This window comes from Nicotiana tabacum, chromosome 3 (assembly GCF_000715075.1).
Source record: "Nicotiana tabacum cultivar K326 chromosome 3, ASM71507v2, whole genome shotgun sequence".
Taxonomy (NCBI): Eukaryota; Viridiplantae; Streptophyta; class Magnoliopsida; order Solanales; family Solanaceae; genus Nicotiana; species Nicotiana tabacum.
Genome location: NC_134082.1, coordinates 45,280,300 through 45,303,976, shown reverse-complemented (window position 1 = coordinate 45,303,976; position 23,677 = coordinate 45,280,300).

Sequence of the window (23,677 nt, the reverse complement as noted above, 5' to 3'; positions counted from 1 at the left end):
TATATGGAATGGCATTACCCTAAAAATCGGCTATGAAGTGACTCATTTTAGCGACTCGCGATATGACCTGCTTCCTGCCTGCATGTCTCATAACCCTGAGGGAGCATAAAGGTATATGCCCCTTAACCCGATCAGTACCAAGTGTGGAACATCTCTGGATCTGATGATGAACTCATCGGTAGAGAACCACTCGAACATCCATTGAACCTGGTCCTCGGTCAAATTGTTGAAAAACTGCACCCATCCTATAACATCCTTTGGTTGAGCAAACATGTCTAGGATATAGGTCATTTTCTTGGGATGATGGAAGGCTATATGATCATTCCACAGCCTTCGTGGAAATTCCTGACAGTATTGACCTTTTTGGAGATGTTCTAACAGCCAAACATGCAGCAGCAAATTGCAACCCTCGAAGTATCTGTACGTCTTCTGACAGTGCTCCAAGTCTCGGTATATATCTGCAATGATCATAGGGACAATGGTATATGTCTGCCCCTCGATCCCGTCCATTAAAGTTTTGGCCACTATGGCCAGCCTGGTGTGGATTCTGTCTCCTTAGATCGGGAACACTAGCATACCCAAGAAACACACAATGAACACAAAGACCCTGCGGTGAATCCAACCCAAGGAAGTGATGGAGAATTCATCATCGAAAATACGGTAAGACCTACTGTGACCGTATCGTTCATAGAGGAAGTCGAAGGGCATGTAGGAGTTTTTCAGGCACTCTAAGGCATCATTCTTCTTTAACCCCATCATCTTAAGGAATCCCCTAGTGGTGCAATTTTTAGGTACCAATAAACTAGGGCTATCCCAAGGCAACCCAGCGAATCCCCCTATTTCTTCCAAGAGAGGGGTCATTTCTATGTCTCCAAAGAGGAACACAACCCTTTCTTTGTCCTAGAACATTGCAGCAACTTCAATTAACATTTTGTTTGGCTGGAGGTCCAAAAAAGCAAGCAAATATCCTAAGACCCTTTTCACATAATTTTGGTCACTTGATGGAAGATCCCTCCACCAATCTAGCAATAATGATGGTATGTTACTGATCATGCCGAACCTTGGGACTTTGTACCTCATTTTCTGCAAAACAAAATATGGTTAGGCCCTTTCCCTCTCCAGATTCGACTATTTATACATCAATGATTAGCATATTGGCACTTACTTCTAAAAAATTAATGCATACAATCGTGGTTGCGTCCGTTGGAATTATGGAAAACCAGATGGACTTTTGGACGAGGCTTGTCTTAAAGGGTTATTATGTGGACAACATATTAACCCGGCTAAGTTTGACCATGATGCATGTACAATTAATCAGAGTAAGGTTTCTATAGAGTTCTAGACTGGTACCCTCACGCGGACAACTTGAGGGGGAAATGCACGGAACCGTCGACTGCACCGCTAATCGACTAGTTTATCGCAAATACGCCTTTCCGAATTTAAATGGTGATATATAGGAAGAGCGTAAACACTCATCAAACGTTGCTATAGGATTGATTACGCACTAGTGGAATATGATGTTGAGCATGATTTATGCAACAATAAATAGCATGTTATCATGTATTTGCACGTTAAAAATGATAAATGCGGTATTTAAATAATTGAAAGACGTTAAGAAAGAAAACAAGGAGACAAGTCAGTTTCAGGAAATAAAGGAAATCATGAATTCTTGAGAAATAGGCAATTAAATCCAAATAAGGGGAAAGGGGAAATGTTGTATCAACAAAATAAAGAATGCTTAAGACTAATTCACAAAAACAAGTTCGTTATGGTAAGAGCCTAAAATATCCCCAGCAGAGTCACCATGTTGTCGCACTCCCTTTTTCCTCGCGGAGTCCGGGTTTCGACATTTCTTTGGTACAATTCATTTTCTTTTGGGAATTGGGCATGGAATTTGAAGAGTCGTCACCTAATGGATTTAAAGCGCATTAGGGAACCTAAAGCAAATAACTCATAAACCGGTTTGCATTATCAAAGATTGGGTAAGGGCTATAAATAACCTTAAGGGGAAGGTGTTAGGCACCCCTCGAGGTTCACAACGGTGGGTCCCGGCCAAACTCGAATTAGGTGAATTATTCTTATAAGCAAACAAAGCAATTTAGACAAATAGATATTTTGTTCAAAACAAAGGGGAAAAGGGGTCCTAGGCTTTTTAGCCTATGGGATCACTTCTGTGCAATACTTGGTAATCGTCCCCAAGTTGGGGTGCTACACATAGTATTAGCGCACAGGTTATCATATCCTTTACTACCCAATTACCCTCCCCTTAATTATTGTTACCTAAGCACTCTAATAGTATCCAGTACGTGCCTTACACGTGCATTACCCGTCCCTTGACTATGGTCCTGGAGGTGTTTAGGACCTCTATTTAAGGAAGTTCTAGACTCGCCTATGTTGCTTAAAAAGGAGAAAACTAAAGCGACAAAAAAAGTCAGATAGGACTATCAAATAAAGATGCAATTGAAGCCTCATATTTACCTCAACAAATAGATAAGCAATTACATGCCTCAAGCAAACCGTTTTAAATAATTTTAAATCCCTATAGCAGGATATCTAGATGAGCACAACATATTCAGCAGTTTTATTAAAGCGGGGTAGCAAATACCTAATCAGTTTGCCTACTGATTTTTATTACTTCTTGAATCTGGGCAGTTTCAAGAAGCAGGAAAATGACAGTTTTAAACCTAGAACTCAAGCAACCTCCAAGATTGCCTAAATGATAACCAGACAAAATTTTTATAAACCGGGTGTCTAAACTGTAAACTGATTACTGATTTTAGTGGCTGGTTTTATCTTAAACCCTGTAGGCATGATTTCTAAATGCTGAAACATATTGAAACTCTATAGGCATGAGTCTAAATGCAGAAACAGATTTTAAAACCTTAAAGGCATGGTATCTAGATGCAAGAACTGATTTTAAATCTTATAGACATGGTATCTAAATGCAAGAACTGATTTAAACCTTATAGACATGGTTTCTGGGCGAGTAAAGCATCAATCAATTGCCAAGCGGACATCAACAAGGAAATTCCTAGAAACATGATTGCTAATGCACACATGAAGGTTTGGAGATATGATTATCGATACAAAATTGAGTAACGACTTAGAAGTAGGTTTTCTAATGATGAAAATTCAGGATTCAAGGAATTAGATGAGTCCTATAGGAATGGTTTATAATGCACATAAGTAAACAAACGTTGTAGCAACCTATAGGCATGATTTCTACCCGTTCCCAAAAAAAAAAAATATATATATATAAGAATCCCTCCCATTTTTTACTAATAACCCCAATATCTATTTTACAAGGAATTATTATTACAAACCAAATATAAATGAATTACAGAATGGAACTGCTATACTATAGGGAGCCTGGATAGGCCCAAAAGTAATCCTGGAAGCCAGACCTTCAACCAAGTCTAAAATATGCCAATATTCTCATAGTATTCCCTATGGTATCCTACTGTGTCAAAGTTCACAAGGGCCTCAGGGACTCCGGACAATGCTCACACCAGATAACTTTTAAAAAAACACTTTGTGAGCAAGTTTTGGAGAGCCAGCCCCAGTGTGTGAAAGTTCAGAGGAGTCTCATGGACTCCTAGGCAATGCTCACACTAGAGGGGTAGGACCCTAAATGTTCTAAGGGTAGGAGTTAAAAATAGGAGATAGTTTTAAGGAAATAGTATTGGATTTTCAGGAGGTAAGGAGGAAACAGAGTCATTTCAACATTTGAGATTCAAACAAAGATTCCAGTAATCAAATAGTATACAGAAACATGATCACAATCACTTCAAGAAAAGTTTCACATTGCCTGGATTCAACTTAGTTTACTAGTTGTTACTAGGTGTGTATATGGACAGGTATTAAACAAAGAAATGGCATGCTGGGATCAAATTATCAATCAGACAGTTATATATGAAGGGCAGTAGGGGTTGGGAGCATGGAAATCATTAATCAGAAGTCTGTTGGGGTGAATACTTAAAACATGATAGAAAGGGCATGCTAGTTGAGAAATAAGTAGACATAGGTCTAATATACATATAAGCAAACATGTAGACATGCTGAAAGCAGGAAGCACATAGGTCTAGTTAAAATAGAAGTAAACATGCTGAAAGAAGGAAACACATAGGTTTAATTAAACAGAAGTAGACATGCTGATTACAGGAAACGCATAGGTTTAATTAAACAGAAAAAGACATGATGATTACAATGACACACATAGTTTTAATTAAACAGAAAAAAGACATGCTGATTACAAGGAAACACATAGATTTGATCACATAAAAGTTTGAATTGGTAGCAGAAGTGGAGGCATACCAATTAAGAGATAGCAATAGAAGAGTATAGCAAATAGGGTCCAAAGGTCTAGCCTTGGCTTCCAGACGGCTAGACAGTGCAACAAACAAAAAGTAGGAAGATTGTGATGAAGGATAAGAGCAAGAACTTTGTGTGTCTTTCTATGTCTGTGTACGTGTGTGTTAAAGGAAAAGAGTGAGGCTTATATAGCATTGAGTAGAGTAAAGTAAATAAGGTAAAACAGTTTAAAGGTTAGCTAATAAGTCAAAGAAAAAAATCAGTCAATAATTAGGCATGACATGGCCAATCAATAGGCAAAAGTCATGGGATTATATCCAAAAATAACTCAGAATTGAGGTCTAAATAAGGTAAGTGGTAAGTCTGATAGCCAATTAGAGTCAGAACACTAAAAATCTGGCAAGTAACTGGGTAATTAGTCACACAAATAAGGTAATACAAGTTAATAATGACCAATTTGGGGTTGGTAAGGCAGTCAACCCATAAATTAAGCTTAATAGGAACAATTAAGGCAAGCAATACTAATTAGGAGTCCCAAAATAAGGAAAGTAGACAAATTACAAGAAGTAGTCACCTCAGTAAACAAAGCAAATTTCAAACCCTAGACAGTTTAGGTAATCAATCAATTACTCAAGAATAACGGACAAATATTGAAGTGAGCAATGAAATAATCAAACAAACTAAAAATTGGAACACATTCATGAAAGAATCAGTGGAAAAGGATAATCAAACACATAGGAATTTTTAGAAATGTTTCGCAGAAATAGATGAAGTGAAACCCTAGTTTGGAGGAATATTAAAATTAGTCAATGATAGGAGAACATGAGATTTTTAAAGAAAACTGCCGTATAAACTCAAAACCGTTTCAGATACAAGGATCTGAACAAATTCAAAGTGCAAGAGATGAGGGTTTTGAGAAAAGGGGACGAGATGAGGGAAAAATCCAACCATAGCCACAAAGACAACAATACACACAAGCATTGATGAACTACATGCGAGTTCATAAGAAAACGAAGAGCCTAAGTCGACTATGACTCGAATCTCTTCGAGGTTCCTTCAGAAAACAGCAAGAGTCGAACAACCAGTAGAGGTAATAGGTTAGATAGGGTAACAAGACACCAAATAACCCCATATTTGATTGGGGATCGAAGGGGTTTGGGAGATTTAGGGGTGACAATGCTAGGGTTAGGGATAGTTTCGTAGAGAACGAAGAAGAGGGATTCGAGGGCGGCATGTGTAGACAAATGATTAGGGTTTGGGAGGTTAGGGGTAATTAAAAAAGGCAATAGCATCCTGGACCATTGATCTCTGAGATCAATGGCCAGGATTTGATCTGGGTCGGGCAGGTTTTAAAGAAACCGGTTATGGGTTAGTTAATTGGGCTGGGGGTCCGAATTTAGGGATAATTAAGGGCTATTTGTTAAATACCCATTTATTAATAAAATATTTTGTAAAAATAGCTAATTAAATGGTAAAAATGATTTTTGTGCATGAATGTGATTTAAAATAATTACTTAACATTATAAAAAAAAATCAATTTTCTGTATAGATGATATAATAATGCATATGTCTGAGCTATTATTGCAAAATATGCAATTATACTCTTAAAAATGCAAATGTAATTGTAAAAAAATATAATTAAAATATTTGAACACTAATATGAGCATAAATGATGAATTTAGATAATTAAATCATTGTAATGTAATAGGAGGGATAACTATTGAATATTTATATAATTAAAAATGCAGAAATAAATTGATTTAAGGCCTTTAAAAATTATAGAAAAATTACAGAAATACTTGTGCATGTTTGTAAATACATGTACAGTATTTTGAAAGTATGTATGCACATTTTAAAATATATGAGGGAAAAATTGGGTATCAACAGTATCGTTACAGGTATGGTCTTGATTTGTTATAAAGGAATATTTTCTTAACTCGATTCAGTTATGTGTATCGAGGCGAGTCCTCCTATCATACTTCACTTATGGGTGAGTTTCGTAATTTTATACTTTGCTTATATGTTTACCCCTGTTGGAGATTCTATGGCGATAACCGTGTCTATCATTCTATTGTAGTCACTAATGAGAACTATGAGCCTAAATGTGATTTTCTGTTACTCATTACGGTGAATTTTGATGTAATTTCGAGATAATTGGTTACAATTTGTGAATTATATGCCCTTCCGGTATGGGGGTTCATTATGTGTTGTGATTTATTTAGAAGAAGAAAATGTAAGGTTTCGCTTGGCACAATATGCATATTACTTGTGATTCAGAGCTGAGGATGGGATCCTTGCATTTTAATGTGATTTATATATTCAAACCGGGCTACGTGCCGCGGTGGAAGTTATATCAGGATGAGATCCTTATGGTTAAATTCTCCCTTGTGAAATTAATATTTGTACTGTAGTACTGATAGGGAGTTATGCCTATTAGGCTTATTTGATATTTCTTTTATGTGTTTCTCTGTGCATATTTAGCCATATTCATGTTGTAACTATTGAGTTTTAGTCTACGAGGTGCATGCTCAGGTGGCATTAAATGTGACTCGTTAATTAGACTGAAAAATTATGAGGTCTTCATGCCTCGCGTTTTGCTATCAGTGTTGTGAAGATTTACAATGAGGTTTTCGTTAATATGAGGTTAATTGACGGAGCTGTATGTGATTATGAACAACAATTATGATTAGAGATATGGTTATAGACATACATATGATGTGTGCGAGTGTTGGCCCGAGTTGCTATAGGCGGTTGAGACTAATACCTTGTGTTATGAAAATTAGGCCTTTGAAAATGATTGGAGTGTAAGAAATTTGGTTTACGAAGTTTATAAGTGTGGACAAGAGGAATAATCTCATTTGAGATGGTGTTGTCGGACTTATGTCGATTGCGGTGCTGTGAGATCACCCGCGAAAAATATGTATAATAAATGCACTCAGTGAATTGATGCCCTCAAAATGGTTCTTGGCACGTTCGAGGACGAACGTTTGTTTAAGAGGGAGAGAATGTAACAACCCGATTTGTCGTTTTGAGAACTAGCATCCCGTTCAGCGTTATAAGACCTTGAGCAGCTTTGAAAAATGTATCATGAATTGTGTGTGTGGTCGAGTTATTTTTTGGATAATTTGGGATCAATTTGGAAGAACAATTCTTATTTTAGAGGCTTAAATGAAAAGATTTACCAAAGTTTGACTTTTGTGTAAATGATTTCGGAATAGTGTTTTGAGGATTCCAATCGCTCCGTATGATGATTTTAGGTTTAGGAGCGCTACCCGATGTTGAATTGGAGGAAAATGGAGTTCGGAAGTTTGACCGGGAATTGACATTATTGATATCGGAGTCAGAATCTGATTTCGAAAGTAGGAATAGGTCCGTAATGTCAATTATGACTTTTATGCAAAATTTGAAGTCATTCCGGATTAATTTGATATGTTTTGGCACAATTTATAAAATTTGGAAATTTCATAAACTCATAAGTTTGATTTGTGGTACAATTCATAGTTTCGGTGTAGTTTGATGTGATTTGAGATCTTGACTAAGTTCGTATTATGTTATGAGACTTGTTGGTATATTCGGACAGGGTCTCGAGTGGCTCGGGGTGGTTTCAGACCATTTCTAGGCCATTTTTAGTTGCTGTTTTTAGCTACAGCAGCGTGCATTGCGATCAGGGGGAATTGGCTGCGATCTCGAAGAGTAAAATGGGAAATATTGGCCTGTGAATCGCGATCGCGAAAAGGAAATTTTTGCTGCACTGACTCGATTTTGGAGGCTTATATTTTGCAATCTATAAGGAATTTGGAGATGATCCAAAAATGAAAGTTGTAGCTTTTTGTGTCTAGTTTTCAGAAATCAAACCTTTTAGAATTTGGAGTTTTTACAAAATGTTATGGTTGATACACTACAGGCTGTCTCGAAAGAGTTTGGAAATCTCGAAGAAGAAATTTCTGCTACATAGTGCTGACTTTGGAAGCTTATATCTCACAATCTATAAGAAATTTTGAGATTATCAAAACATGAAAGTTATAGCCTTGGCGTTTAGTTTTCAGAAAGTCAAACCATTTATCATTTGGAGTTTTGTACAAAAGGTTATGACTATTACACTACATGCTGTTTGAGAAGAGTTTGGGAAGATTTAATAGAAATTTGTTCATCTCGACCGCGGGGAAATGGCTGCGATCGCGTAGTGTAAATTTGGTCTAAATTTTTTTTGTTCTTCGTGATCACGAAGGGTAAATCCCTGGGTAGCAGAATATAGTCCAAAAAATGAGACTTCGTTTCATTCTTCCATTTTTGGACCAAGAAAGCCCGGGTGAGGCGATTTTTCGAGAGTTTTTCAAGGAAAACATTGGGGATAAGAATTACTAACTCGATTTTGGTTAAAATACATGAATCTATTGTTGTTTTTATCATGAAATAAGTGAATTGGGTTGAAAATGGTAGAAATTTTCTTGACTTTAAATTGAGGATTGGGAGGTCGATTCATTATCGAAATTTGATAAGTTGGTATGGTTGAACTCGTATCGGAATGGATGTTCAAATTTTATGAATTTTCGTCGAGTTCTGAGGTGTGGTCCTAGGGTTGAATTATTATATAAAAATTAATTTTGACGTTTTATTATTCGGAATTGCTTTAGATGAATTTTATATATTTTATGAAATTAATTTGGCTAGATTTGAGCCGTCCGTGTAATGACCCGGTCGATCGTTTCATGAGTTACCACTCTGTTTCCCCCATTTCTACTTCTTTATGTCTTGTTCAGCTGTATTATGTGGCATCGTGTTGGTTAGTTTGGGTTCGTAGTGGTTTTGTAGAGAAATGAGACACTTAGTCTCTTAAGTTGGCCTTTTAGTTGGAAAAGTCAACCAGAAGTTGACTTGTGGGTAAACAATCTCAGAATTTAGTTATTATGATTCGGATAGCTTACGGAGGTGATTTGGGACTTAGGAGTGTGATCAAAATCTGTTTTGGAGGTCTGGAGTAGATTCAGGCTTGAATTGGCGAAATTGGAATTTTGGCATTTTCCGGTTGATAGGGGAGAATTATATAGGGGTCAGAATGAAATTCCGGAAGTTGGAGTAAGTCCATTGTGTCATTTTTGACGTGTTTGCAAAATTTCAGGTCATTCAGATGAGGTTTGATAGACTTTTTGATCGAAAGCGGAATTTGGAAGTTTTTTGAACTCCTAGGCTTGAATCCGATGATGATTTGATGTTTGGATGTTGGTTTGAGTGTTCCAAAGGTTGTAACAAGCTTGAAAGATGTTATGGTATATGTTTTCATGTTCGGTTGAGGTCCCGAGGGACTCAGGTGAGTTTTGGTTGGTTAAAAGGATCAAAGCTTGTTGTGGGAAGTTGCAGATTTTCTGTTGTTGGTGTTGCAGAGTTTTGGCCTTCGCATTCGCGAGAGGGCTCTCGTGTTCGCAAAGGGATGAGAAGTGAGGTAGTCATTTTGGCCTTCGCATTCGTGAAGTTGGTCCCACATTTGCGAAGGGTGAGGTTCAGTGTGCTTCGCGAACGCAATGAGGTTCCCGCGTTCGCATAGAGTAAATGGGAGCAGTTGAGGTCCTGCTCATTTGTGCTTCGTGTTCGCATTAAGGAGGTCGCGTTCGCGATGGTCTGGGAAGCGGAAGCTTTGCGTTCGCAAGCTTGAGATCACGTTCGTGTAAGAGGAATTTTGGTCAATGAGTTTTTGCGCTTCGCGAACGCGAATCTTTGACCGCGTTCGCGAAGAAGGATAGGTCACCTGGGCAGAATGTTTAAATAGCCATTGTTCGCAATTTTGGGTCTAACTTCCACCATTTTTGAGCGATTTTGGAGCTTTTTGAGAAGAATTTAAGAGGGAATCAATGGGAAACACTTTGAGGTAAGATTTATGGACTTAATACTCGATCCTATTGTGATTTCTACCTAATTAAACATGAAATTTGTAGAATCTAAAGCATAAAATTGGGGAGATAGGGCTTGGAATTTGAGACTTTGATTTGAGGATTTGAGGGGTCGTTTGTGGTCGGATTTTGATGTATTTGATATGTATGAACTCGTGAGAGTGTAAGGATTCTAGTTTTGTAATTTTTATCAGAATCTGAGACATGGGCCTAGGGGTCGGGTTTTGACCAATTTCGGGATTTTGATGTAATTTGATTATTGTCACGTGAGTTTTGTTCCCTTAGCATATATTGATGTTGTGATTCTGATTTTGGTTAGATTCGGGGCATTTGGAGGCCGAATCGAGAGGAAAAGGCATCGCAGGCTAGAGTTTGGCTTGGCTTGAGATAAGTAACGCTTCCAAACTTGGTTCAGAGGGTTCGAAACCCCGAACTGTGTGTTCTATGATTACTATTGAGGTGATGCAATGCCAAGTGACGGGCGTGTGAGCATGCACCATGAGAAATGCGGCCTGGATCATTCCATGGCACCGCTTAGTGACTCTTTTATACTGATATCAGTGTCGTAATTAGGTGATTAAGTTAATAAGCTGCAAATCATGCTAATTAAGGCTTCACGTTAACACTGCTGAGACCCGAGAGGTCGTTTCTTGCTGTCATGTCATTAGCTTCATTTATATTCCATATTCAGTCATGTTCATGCATATTATATCATGCCTTAGTCTCGATTATTGCTATTTGACATATCATATCATTGTTTGGGTTTGTATCATGACATTTTTAGCCCGTGTGTGTGAGACTGAAGAGTATTGACTGAGTGAGGCCTAGAGCATAATATTGATTGACAGTATGGGATCGGGCTGCACGCCATAGCGAGATATTGATGATGCCTTCGCTTGTATTGATATAGCGTTTGGGGTCCAAAAAGCCCCTCCGGAGTCTTTACACCCTTAGTGAGCACAGTTGATGATATTGAGGGATGGATCTTCCCTGGACATGGATCTTGTCTAAAGTATTGGTATGGATATGGATCTTCTCTATGAGGCTGGATTGGCATGTTTCCTCGGTAGTGGGTGACTTATAGTCTATGATGTATATATATTCCGTGATGGATCTTCCCTGGGCCGAATGGGCCATATACAATACCGAGTGGTTGAGCACTATGAGTGGAAGTATTATACGTAACATTGATCATGCTGTCTGTGCATTGGTACTTAGAGGTTCCTGAGCTTTATACTCTGTATCGTTCATACTATGTTTAATTACTGTTGAGAAACTACATGAACTGTAAGCATGTCTACTTTTCCATACAATTTACTGTTGCAGCCTATTGAGGTTTGGTTTGTCACTACCGTCAGTCCATAGTTTAGACTTGTTACTTACTAAGTTGGTGTACTCACGTTACCCCCTGCACCCCTGTGTGCAGATCCAGGTATCTCGGGGCACGACATCGGTTGTTGATCACCCTAGTTGGAGACTTTCTTTGGAGATTGCGAGGTAGCTGCTTGGCGACCGCAGTTCCGCCTTCTCTTTCCCTTATCTTCCTTTAGTATATTTATTTGGATATTCTTAGACTGTGTTAGTCATGTTATTTCGAATAGATGTAGTAGTTTTAGCTCATAACTTAGTGGCACCCGAGGTCGGGATTGTGTTTCTTTCCGTTGGATTTTGATTTCTACTTTTATCTTATTGAATTTCTGTTAAAATTATGATTTTCCTTATGTTTTTATTTGAAAAATGGAGTATTTGGAATTAAGTGGCTGGCCTAGTATCACGATAGGCTCCATCATGACATGGTTAGATTTTGGATCGTGACAGTCCGGAGGTCATTTCACGCGAGAAGGCTATTTTGGAATATCGACCTAACTTCGTAAAGTAAGTATCTTGCCTAACCTTGAGTGAGGGAATTACCCCTTAGGCATTGAGTCGTATGTTTCATTTGTGTAATGTGACAGCCGTGTATGCGAGGTGATGAATACGTACTCAGACTTATATGTGCAATTTTTATTGGTTTAAGTTCTTAAGCATCTTTATGTATTAAATTGAAAATTTGTTGGCATTTTTTTTATTAATAAAAGAAAAACAAAATTACAACAATTAGGAAAAGTATAAATAAGGGGGACAATAGCACCGGTATTGTTACCCATATGCCTTGGCTATATAATCACTCCTCTGCACCTCACATTGCCTTATGATGGCAACCTCATGTAGAGGATTCATGGTGTAGCTGCCGGCAAAGTCTCACGAGGGCATATAATCTCATAGCCGTGTGGATATTTTTCGAAAGGCATAGGACCAAGGCAACACTAACCGTGCTAAACCTTACCTTACCAATCCTATTGAGGCAAAGAGAAAGCCTCATCTTCTAGCAAGCATGTAAAAAATAGGAACTTGAAAGTACCAAGTACTCTATGATCGCCATAGAGTTTATAACACACTCTATGACGCTATTACAAGTGATGATGCTTTGAAAATGATAAACTAAGACAATGTAGAAATTAGAATCTTGCCCCTCATTTATCAAACTTGTGAGTTCTTCAATTTGAACTTCCTTAAAATCCTCTTTAACTGTCTTCAAATAATGTTCAAAGTTCTTCATTTGTTGTCGTATCTATTGGACTTCGTAGATTTGGAGGGGGCAACCCCTTTTTTCTTTGCAGCTCTTATTGGGAGTTGCCTGAGTGTTATTTCTTGAGTCACCTTCTTTTTTTTCAGTTTTGTTAGGAGCGAAATCTCCAGTTGTAGCCGCCTCTTCTGGACAAGATTCTATCAAGTCATCCTCTTTTGCTTCTTCGGAGATGGCAGCGCGTAAGTTGGCCTCAAGTTTTTGATTAGCTTCATCTTGTATAACCATCCACAATGGTTCATGCCTCTTCAGTGTCTTTGCACTACATGGTTCATGTCTGTTTGTCACTGAAAATTTCAGCTTCAGTCCGGTCACTTTTTAGAATGATGAGTATGCACTTTTGTGTGGTTTTGGACTGCCTAAAGCATCCAGCGACTTTCTGTCCTCCAATGAAATTGCAGGTATATCAGTTACCATTACTACAACTCCAGTCATGTTCGCGTTAGACTGCTGCTGCCCAGTCTTGTTTGCATTGGACTGCTTCTACCCAGTCGTGTTTGCATTGGACTGCTGCTGCCCAAGATTAGTATTAACATCAGCTGCAGTTGTTGTATGTTGCTGCTTCTGCGCAGTCGTTGTAACTGTTACTGTTTTACTATCACCAGGATGATTGCTAGTTAAAATATTTGGATCCTTTCGCTGTTGCTACACAGTCTTCGTAGGTGTTATTACCATTTGAGTTGAAGTAGCTTGAGTCGCCTGCTTAAGAGATGTTTCTGCAGCTTGTACTGCCCTTCCAGATTCTGAATTTGTAGTACCAGTAGTCGGAGTGTTTCTTGGAAATGCAGGAGCTTGAAGGTTTAATTTCTTTAGCTTCACTGGAGGATCAAACTCCTCCCCTGCACTATACTGATCCACCTCCTGCTCTCGTTCTTCAGAAGAGTAGCCAGCAAATCCATTGCCCAAGTCCTCTTCATCATCTTCCTCACATTGCTCTTTCCATAAATTAGCTTTAACAACCATGTCCCTCACATTTGCTTGTATTAACTCGTTGTTATTTCCAGTTGATAGCATGAGCTGCCCAGATTCCCCTTCAAACTTACCACAGGACTCCACTGATTGCAAGGGGACATCATATACGGATTTGTTCAGCGTAACCAACGGTTGTTTGAACATAATATCCTTCATCATCATCTCATTCTGAGCATCCTTAATGATTTGTTCTACTTGAGGGTTGGAAAAATGCAGAGTAGGATTCAGATTCCCATTCTTATTTTCCATCAAAATGGTCGTAGTCCCAATGTTTTCATACCCAGAAAACTGGGCAGAAACTATTTTGTCAGTGATTTGCGCTGCATTTTTCTGCTGATCATCTGCAAGTGTTTGTGCAGTTGGTTGTAGCCCAGTCCTCTGACCTCTTTGATGCTCCTCTCTTCCTTGTTTTTCAATTGAATCAACTACTGCAACACTTGATTTATAGTTCTTAGCATTAGCTAGATCAACACTTGCACCCAATGTAATAGTTTCCTCCAAATTCGAGCATATAGTAGCAGCTTTCATTTCAGATTCCTCATTTCCCACAAACACATTTGTTGCATTATTCACGTTATTGGTTAGTTGAGTAGCATTAGGTTCAGCAAACCCAACATCTTCTCGATCCCCATCTCCATTCAATGCAACAATAGCCCCCCATCTCTCTGGTACCGCTGCATTATTTTTGGCAACAAAAGCTCGAACAACTGCAGCTAATACACTATCATCCATCAGTTGGCTAGATTCAGTTGTAAGATTTTGTAAGAGTGCATTCACATCCATATGTAACCTTGACAATGCTGTAGCAGTGTGAAAATCATTTGCACATTTTACAGTGTCACTAACTGCTGCTCGATCCACTTTAGTTAGCTTTTCATATTTAGTTTGATTCACATGTAGCTGCCCTTTTCCATCAAACACTGATGTGATTGTAGCATTACCATCCTGCACACCAACAATCCTAGAGGCATCAGTTGAACCTACCTTGGCAGGTCGATCAATAGTAGCAGTCAATGGAACAGTAGGTTCAAAATTTGACACCACAATAGCTGAGTGTTTTCCAGGTACAGAAATCTCAGCTCGATCACCTTTTGGTCTTAAATCAGTTGCAGGTTCCAACCCTTTTTTCTTTCCCTGTTGTTCCACACTTTCACCATTATGACCAAAATGATCCTGGCCAGTTGTATCTTTATCAGAAAACTCAAAAGTCCTTTTAGAACCTGGAGCAGTTACCATAAGAGCTGCAGCAGCTGCAAGTTTATCATACGCTTGCACTACTGGATTGACAGCATTGGCAATCCTTGCTAGGGCAATCCTAGCAGGCACATCTCGAGAGGGTAGAGCTGGACCCTTATGAACATGTGAAACATCACCAACAGTGTTATCATTAACAACTTGATTTGTTGCATTTTCTTTGTTCTGAAGAGCACTTTGTATTTCCTTTTCAATTTGTGAATCCTGCTGCTCGACCAATCTTTCCTTTGTTGTTTCCCCTTCCAAATGCCCAGCTCTTTTTGCATTGAGATAGGCTCTAGCATCATCTTGCAATTTATCCAAGCTGCCCAGACCTTCTCTTTCATCCACAACTTCAACCTCTCCCTGATTATTCTCGATCCTCCAACGACAAGATTTTTCATCATGTCCCTGGTGTTTACAACACGTACAAAATTTTGGGAGATTATCATATTTAATATCTTGATAATGTTCCACTAGTTTCCCAGATTTATAATCAACAATATGAATCTTAACTTTCTTGGGATGCTTATCCAACAGATCAAGCAAGACTTTTACCCTTGCCGTACTTGGTCGCATTCTATCTTGAGTAGCTTTGTCCACAGCTAGAGGTTTTCCAACAGCTGAAGCTATGGACATCAATGACTTCCTTGCAAAGAAATTTGCAGGCAGTTCAGGCAGAGAAATCCACACAACTGCTTTAGACGTCTCTTCTCTTGGATTAAATCCAATCGTCCATGGAAAAGTTCTAAAAAAGAACTCAGTGCCTTTCGACTTAACATAGCCTGTTGATCTTGAAAATACTTGAACAAAATCGTCAAACAAATCAAGTCTTACCAGTATATGTCGAAATTCTAGTTGTCCAATATTACAATTGCCTTTAATATCGAACTGTTTTGGCAGAACTTGACGCAGCTCATGAAGCTCAGGTTTTCCATACGAAAATTTCAGTATGACTGCTTGATGAAGACCTTCTTTCATGGTGAATGCATTCACTTCATCTATGGTGAATTCTACAGTAGGTATTCCATGCTCAAACGTAACAGGACAAAGTTCCAGTTTTGCGATTTTTGCGGAAGATTGTTTTGACAGTAGTTGCGATGCATAAGACTGTTTGATATTAGGATTTGGATGAGTTTCTATGGTGTTTTGGATTGCCTCTCCCACAGACAAAGGCTGGGGAGAGGTGGCAACAACCATGATGATCTTCAAAACTCCATTTACGTGAAGAAGAAGCTGAAAATTTTGCGTGCTACAGTAACTCGATCTTTAAAATTAAGATCTGGAAAAATTGGCTATGATTTTGACTAGGAAACCAATTGGAGATTGTGCGCGATGAGTAGATGTTTCTTTTGATACCAAATTTGCGATAATCCACTGTCAGATTCCGAAGTTATAGCTCGTGAATAGTAACAGAATGACTATTCACTCTTCTTCCTCATTTCTGTTGGTACTTATTAAATCTTTTATTTGTCATGACTCATTCCCTGTTTGCCGAGTTTGTTTTTATATGATAATTATTGTAATTTCCACTTGACTTTTATGTGGACTCTCTGCTCTGCTGAGTTGCCATTTTGTAGAAATAATTTTATTACGGATTTTTCATCTGCAAATAATTGATGAATTAAATTTAAAAAGTGACATTAATCTATTTACCAAAAATATAGATTAAAGAAGGTGTTGTTCTATGTTGACTTACTTTTTCCATCCTTGTGGTTTTTTTGAGATTTATATACGTTGTGTGGAGCCATGGGCTATTTGCTGTGAAATTACTTGATTTCGCTGTACCATTGAAAAAGTTTTGGCCTACAGCAAATTTGTAAATACGTGTTGATTACGTGGTGTTGTTGTGATAATTTTCTGTGTAAATTGTTATGTGATTTGAGTCACTGTTATGCGGCATATAAGGTTGTCATTCCATTGTTGTTATTATGTGGGCATAAGGGTGGCATTTCACTATTTATATGTGTGTTTGGGTTTTTCTAGGCGGATCGATAAGGGTGGATATAAGAGTGACAAGGGTGGATATAGTAACGATAAGGGTGGCTATTGATACTGTCAGGGCGGAGGGATAAGGGAGGCTATTATTGGAGTGATAAGGGTGGCTATAGGAGAGATAAAGTTGGCTATTGTCAGGGATTATATGTGACGATGTATGGTTATTGTGTTGGTGATTTTTTGTAATATTGCATTCTTCTAGTGTTTGTTTTTATATCTTGTGCAACTTGTTTTGTTATTTCGGCGAGCTATTTGATATACTTGATAAATTTTGATCCATGTTGAGATTTTAAGTCGAGAGAAAGGAGAGATTGATGACTGAGTTGGGGGCCTTAGAGTCGTGCTATGAGGGAGATATACGGATCGGGTTGCATGCCATAACAGGCCTTAAGGCCATATGTGGACCGGGTTGCAGGCCGTAAGTTTTATCTTAAACCCTGTAGGCATGATTTCTAAGTGCTGAAACATATTGCAATCCTATAGACATAAGTCTAAATGTAGAAACAGATTTTAAAACCTTATAGGCATGGTATCTAGATGCAGGAACTGATTTTAAAACTTATAGACATGGTATCTAAATGCAGGAACTGATTTAAACCTTATAGACATGGTTTCTGGGCGAGTAAAGCATCAATCAATTGCCAAGCGGACATCAACAAGGAAATTCCTAGAAACATGATTGCTAATGCACACATGAAGGTTTGGAGATATGATTATCGATACAAAATTGAGTAACGACTTAGAAGTAGGTTTTCTAATGATGAAAATTCAGGATTCAGGATTCAAGGAATTAGATGAGTCCTATAGGCATGGTTTCTAATGCACATAAGTAAACAAACATTGCAGCAACCTATAGGCATGATTTCTACCCATTCCCAACAAAAATTATATAAGAATCCCTCCCATTTTTTACTAATAACCCCAATATCTGTTTTACAAGGAATTATTATGACAAACCAAATATAAATGAATTACAGAATGGAACTGCTATACTATAGGGAGCCTGGATAAGTCCAAAAGTATTCCTGGAATGGATAGTATTACAAACCAAGTCTAAAATGTGCCAATATTCTCATAGTATTCCCTATGGTATCCTACTGTGTCAAAGTTCACAAGGACCTCAGGGACCCTGGACAATGCTCACACCAGAAAACTTTTAAAAAAACACTTTGTGAGCAAGTTTTGGAGAGCCAGCCCCAGTGTGTGAAAGTTTAGAGGAGTCTCATGGACTCCTAGGCAATGCTCACACTAGAGGGGCAGGACCCTAAATGTTCTAAGGGTAGGAGTTAAAAACAGGAGATAATTTTAAGGAAATAGTTTTGGATTTTCAGGAGGTAAGGAGGAAACAGAGTCATTTCAACATTTGAGATTCAAACAAAGATTCCAGTAATCAAATAGTAGACATAAACATGATCACAATCACTTCAAGAAAAGTTTCACATTGCCTGGATTCAACTTAGTTTACTAGTTGTTACTAGGTGTGTATATGGACAGGTATTAAACAAAGAATGGCATGCTGGGATCAGATTATCAATCAGACAGTCATATATGAAGGGCAGTAGGGGTTGGGAGCATGAAAATCATTAATCAGAAGTCTGTTGGGGTGAATACTTAAAACATGATAGAAATGGCATGCTAGTTGAGAAATAAGTAGACATCGGTCTAATTTACATATAAGCAAACATATAGACATGCTGAAAGCAGGAAGCACATAGGTCTAGTTAAAACAGAAGTAAACATGCTGAAAGAAGGAAGCACATATGTTTAATTAAACAGAAGTAGACATGCTGTTTACAGGAAACACATAGGTTTAATTAAACAGAAAAAAGACATGATGATTACAAGGACTCACATAGTTTTAATTAAACAGAAAAAAGACATGCTGATTACAAGGAAACACAGATTTGATCACATAAAAGTTTGAATTGGTAGCAGAAGTGGAGGCATATCAATTAAGAGATAGCAATAGAAGAGTATAGCAAATAGGGTCCAAAGGTCTAGCCTTGGCTTCCAGACGACTAGACAGTGCAACAAACAAAGAGTAGGAAGATTGTGATGAAGGATAAGAGCAAGAACTTTGTGTGTCTTTCTATGTCTGTGTACGTGTGTGTTAAAGGAAAAGAGTGAGGCTTATATAGCATTGAGTAGAGTAAAGTAAATAAGGTAAAGCAGTTTAAAGGTTAGCTAATAAGTCAAAGAAAACAATCAGTCAATAATTAGGCATGGCATGGCCAATCAATAGGCAAAAGTCATGGGATTATATCCAAAAATAACTCGGAATTGAGGTTTAAATAAGGTAAGTGGTAAGTCTGATAGCCAATTAGAGTCAGAACACTAAAAATCTGGCAAGTAACAGGGAAATTAGTCACACAAATAAGGTAATACAAGTAAATAAAGACCAATTTGGGGTTGGTAAGGCAGTCAACCCATAAATTAAGCTTAATAGGAACAATTAAGGCAAGCAGTACTAATTAGGAGTCCCAAAATAAGGAAAGTAGACAAAATTACAAGAAGTAGTCACCTCAGTAAACAAAGCAAATTTCAAACCCTAGACAGTTTAGGTAATCAATCAATTACTCAAGAATAATGGGCAAATATTGAAGTGAGCAATGAAATAATCAAACAAACTAAAAATTGGAACACATTCATGAAAGAATCAGTGGAAAAGGATAATCAAACACATAGGAATTTTTAGAAAAGTTTCGCAGAAATAGATGAAGTGAAACCCTAGTTTGGAGGAATATTAAAATCAGTCAATGATAGGAGAACAAGAGATTTTTAAAGAAAACTGCTGTATAAACTCAAAACCGTTTCAGATACAAGGATCTGAACAAATTCAAAGTGCAAGAGATGAGGGTTTTGAGAAAAGGGGACGAGATGAGGGAAAAATCCAACCATAGCCACAAAGACAACAATACACACAAGCATTGATGAACAACATGCGAGTTCATAAGAAAATGAAGAGCCTAAGTCGACTATGACTCGAATCTCTTCGAGGTTCCTTCAGAAAACAACAAGAATCGAACAACCAGTAGAGGTAATAGGTTAGATAGGGTAGCAAGACACTAAATAACCCCATATTTGATCGGGGATCGAAGGGGTTTGGGAGATTTAGGGGTGACAATGCTAGGGCTAGGGATAGTTTCATAGAGAACGGAGAAGAAGAGGGATTCGAGGGTGGCATGTGTAGACAAATGATTAGGGTTTGGGGGATTAGGGGTAATTAAAAAAGGCAATTGCATCCTGGACCATTGATCTGTGAGATCAACGGCCAGGATTTGATCTGGGTCGGGCAGGTTTTAAAGAAACCGGTTATGGGTTAGTTAATTGGGTTGGGGGTCCGAATTTAGGGATAATTAAGGGCTATTTGTTAAATACCCATTTATTAATAAATAAATTTGTAAAAATAGCTAATTAAATGGTAAAAATGATTTTTGTGCATGAAGGTGATTTAAAATAATTACTTAACATTATAAAACAAAAATTATTTTCTGTATAGATGATATAGTAATGCATATGTATGAGCTATTATTGCAAAATATGCAATTATACTCTTAAAAATGCAAATGTAATTGTAAAAAAAATATAATTAAAATATTTGAACACTAATATGAGCATAAATGATGAATTTAGATGATTAAATCATTATAATATAATAGGAGGGATAACTATTGAATATTTATATAATTAAAAATGCAGAAATAAATTGATTTAAGGCCTTTAAAAATTATAGAAAAATTACAGAAATACTTGTGCATGTTTGTAAATACATGTACAGTATTTTGAAAGTATGTATGCACATTTTAAAATATATGAGGGAAACATTGGGTATCCACAGTATCGTTACAGGTATGGTCTTGATTTGTTATAAAGGAATATTTTCTTAACTCGATTCAGTTATGTGTATCGAGGCGAGTCCTCCTATCATACTTCACTTATGGGTGAGTTTCGTAATTTTATACTTTGCTTATATGTTTACCCCTGTTGGATATTCTATGGCGATAACCGTGTCTATCATTCTATTGTAGTCACTAATGAGAACTATGAGGCTAAAGGTGATTTTCTGTTACTCATTATGGTGAGTTTTGATGTAATTTCGAGATAATTGGTTACAATTTGTGAATTATATGCCCTACCGGTGTGGGGGTTCATTATGTGTGGTGATTTTGTGATTTATTTAGAAGAATAAAATGTAAGGTTTCACTTGGCACGATATGCATATTACTTGTGATTCAGAGCTGAGGATGAGATCCTTGCATTTTAATGTGATTTATATATTCAAACCGGGCTACGTGCCGCGGTGGAAGTTATATCAGGATGAGATCCTTATGGTTAAATTCTCCCTTGTGAAATTAAAATTTGTACTGTAGCACTGATAGGGAGTTATGCCTGTTAGGCTTATTTGATATTTCTTTTATGTGTTTCTTTGTGCATATTTAGCCATATTCATATTGTAACTATTGAGTTTTAGTCTACGAGGTGCGTGCTCAAGTGGCATTAAATGTGACTCGTTAATTCTAGTGAAATATCATGAGGTCTTCATGCCTCGCATTTTGCTATCAGTGTTGTGAAGATTTGAAATGAGGTTTTAGTTAATATGAGGTTAATTGACGGAGCTGTATGTGATTATGAACAACAATTATGATTAGAGATGTGGTTATAGACATACATATGATGTGTGCGAGTGTTGGCACGAGTTGCTACAGGCGGTTGAGACTAATACCTTGTGTTATGAAAATTAGGCCTTTGAAAATGATTCTAGTGTAAGAAATTTGGTTTACTAAGTTTATAAGTGTAGAAGGAATAATCTCATTTGAGATTGTGTTGTCGGACTTATGTCGATTGCGGTGTTGTGAGATCACCCGCGAAAATATGTATAATAAATGCACTCAGTGAATTGATGCCCTCAAAATGGTTCTTGGCACGTTCGAGGACGAACGTTTATTTAAGAGGGAGAGAATGTAACGACCCGACTTGTCGTTTTGAGAACTAGCATCCCGTTCAGCGTCATAAGACCTTGAGCAGCTTTGAAAAATGTATCATGAATTATGTGTGTGGTCGAGTTATTTTTTGGATAATTTGGGATCAATTTGGAAGAACAATTCTTATTTTAGAGGCTTAAATGAAAAGAGTTTACCGAAGTTTGACTTTTGTTTAAATGATTTCGGAATAGTATTTTGAGGATTCCAATAGCTCCGTATGATGATTTTAGGTTTAGGAGCGCTACCCGATGTTGAATTGGAGGAAAATGGAGTTCGGAAGTTTGACCGGGAATTGACATTATTGATATCAGAGTCGGAATCTGATTTCAAAAGTAGGAATAGGTCCGTAATGTCAATTATGACTTTTATGCAAAATTTGAAGTCATTCCGGATTGATTTGATATGTTTTAGCACAAGTTATAAAATTTGGAAATTTCATAAACTCATAAGTTCGATTTGTAGTACAATTCATAGTTTCGGTGTAGTTTGATGTGATTTGAGGTCTTGACTAAGTTCGTATTATGTTATGAGACTTGTTGGTATATTCAGACAGGCTTTCGAGTGGCTCGGGGTGGTTTCGGACCATTTCTAGGCCATTTTAGTTGCTGTTTTTTAGCTACAGCAGTGTGCATTGCGATCGCGGGGAATTGGCTGCGATCTCAAAGAGTAAAATGGGAAATATTGGCCTGTGAATCGTTATCGCGAAAAGGAAATTTTTGCTGCACTGACCCGATTTTGGAGGCTTATATTTTGCAATCTATAAGGAATTTGGAGATGATCCAAAAGTGAAAGTTGTAGCCCTTTGTGTCTAGTTATAAGAAATCAAACCTTTTATAATTTGGAGTTGTGTACAAAACGTTATTGTTGATACACTACAGGCTGTCTCGAAAGAGTTTGGAAATCTTGAAGAAGAAATTTCTGCTACATAGTGCTGACTTTGGAAGCTTATATCTCGCAATATAGAAGAAATTTTGAGATTATCAAAACATGAAAGTTATAGCCTTGGCGTTTAGTTTTCAGAAAGTTAAACCATTTATCATTTGGAGTTTTGTACAACAAGGTATGACTATTACACTACATGCGGTCTGAGAAGAGTTTGGGAAGATTTAATAGAAATTTGTTCACCTCGACCGCGGGGAAATGGCTGCGATCGCATAGTGTAAATTTGGTCTAAAATTTTTTTGTGCTTCGTGATTCCGAAGGGTAAATCCCTAAGTAGCAGAATAAAGTCCAAAAAATGAGACTTTGTTTCATTCTTCCGTTTTTGGACCAAGAAAACCCGGGTGAGGCGATTTTTCGAGAGTTTTTCAAGGAAAACATTGGGGATAAGAATTCCTAACTCGATTTTGGTTAAAATACATGAATCTAGTGTTGTTTCTATCATGAAATAAGTGAATTGGGCTGAAAATGGTAGAAATTTTCTTGACTTTAAATTGAGGATTGGGAGGTCGATTCATTATCGGAATTTGATAAGTTGGTACGGTTGAACTCGTATCGGAATGGATGTTCGGATTTTATGAATTTTCGTCGGGTTCTGAGGTGTGGTCCTGTGGTTGACTTATTATATAAAATTTAATGTCGACGTTTTATTTTCTGGAATTGCTTTAGATGAATTTTATATATTTTATGAAATTAATTTGGCTAGATTTGAGCCGTCCGTGTAATGACCC